General features: G+C 42.3%; 1 pseudogene; it reads left to right on the forward strand.

Annotated features, from left to right (window-relative positions):
• Positions 1-393: 393 nt before the first annotated feature.
• LOC123836122 (microtubule-associated protein RP/EB family member 1-like) lies at positions 394-1,254 on the forward strand (annotated as a pseudogene).
• The last annotated feature ends 381 nt before the right edge of the window (positions 1,255-1,635 follow it).

Here is a 1,635-nt window from a genome sequence, read left to right on the forward strand (position 1 = left end):
TATCCAGCCCTTCTTTCCATCATCATAATTGAGAGACGTACTATTGTATGTGCTGGGGAGGCATAGTATATATAAAGTTCTTGATATAAGGAAGTAAACAACAGCATTTTTAAATGACCTTAAGATATTGTGAGGGAAAAAATATGTATGCATGGCAAAAATTTAAAAAGTGATTAAACTGAGGGCCACCTGGTTGGCTCAACTGGTGAAGCATGTAACTCCTCATATCAGGGTTGTGGGTTTGAGCTCCACGTTGGGTGTAGAGATTACTTAAAAAACAAACAAATAAACAAACAAACAAACAAACAAAAACCTAGGTCCAGTGGTTTGAATGAGAAGACAAGAGAACTGAACCGAAGCTGGGCACAGTCAGGGCATGCAGTTCCACTGAAAATGGAAGATGGTAGTGAACGTGTATACTCAATGTCAGTCACCAGCGATAAGCTAAGTCAGCAGGACATGCTGGCCTGGATCAAGGAGTCTCTGTCACTGAATCTGACAAAGATGGAACAGTCGTGTTCACGGGCTGCCTGTTGTCAGTTTATGGACATGTGGTTCCCTGGCTCCGTTACCTTGAAGAAAGTGAACTTCCAGGCTGAGCTAGAACACAAAAACATCCAGAACTAGAAAATACTACAGCAGGTTTTAAAAGAATGGGTGCTGACAAAATAACTTCTGTGGACAAATTAGTAAAAAGGGAAGTTTCAGGACAACTTTGAATTTGTTCTGTGGTTCAAGAAGTTTTTTGGTGCAAACTATGACGGAAAAGACTATGAGCCTGTAGCTGCCAGACACAGTCCAGAAACTGCAGTCGCTCCCTCCCTTGTTGCTCCAGCTCTGAACAAACCCAAAAATCCTCTCAGCTCTAGCAGTGAGCTCCCCACAAGCCCACTGCAACACAGAGAACCACTGCAACCCCGGAGGCCACCCGGGTGTGGTGTGAAAAACTCCTGGTGTGGGCAACAGGGATGACGGAGCAGTTGAATTGATGTAGCAGGTCAATGTAATGAAACTCACTGTCTAAGACTTGGAGAAAAAAAGAGATTTCTACTTTGGAAAGCTAAGGAACATGGAATTGATTTGCCAAGAGAATGAGAGGGAAAACAACACTGTATTGCAGAGATTTGCGGACATTCTCTATGCCACAAAGGTTTTGTGTTACCTGCTGAAGGGGGCCCACAGGAGGAACAAGAAGAGTATTCACAGCCTGGACCAGCACAGAAATATCTTAAGTCCTCACTGCAAATCATGTAACTATAAAATACTCCCTGTTATTATTCTTAGAGGTCTCACTGGTTTCTTTACATAATCAAAAAGTACCTCTTCTTAAAGTGCACTTTGCAAAAGTTTTACTCCTTTTCCGACGAGTTTGGGTTAGGAGCTTTGTAGCAGAGCACTATTAACATCTAGTTGGGTCACCTAGGGAATAAAGAGGCTGATCATGGGGCTCACCGTGTGGACGCTGGTACCACTCATTGCTGGAGAAGGTGTTTTTATGTAACGCACTGAGGTGGAGTCCTCAGTAGAGAAATGTAAAGACTGACTTGAATTTTAAGCTAATGTGAAATCTTGGCAGAGAACGTTTTAATAAATAAATGCCTTAAGAGTGTTTAAAATATGCTTCCATAGTTCAAA

The sequence above is a fragment of the Mirounga angustirostris genome, unplaced genomic scaffold (assembly GCF_029215605.1).
Source record: "Mirounga angustirostris isolate CCGP_5_RB_7025 unplaced genomic scaffold, mMirAng1.0.hap1 SCAF_12, whole genome shotgun sequence".
NCBI lineage: Eukaryota > Metazoa > Chordata > Mammalia > Carnivora > Phocidae > Mirounga > Mirounga angustirostris.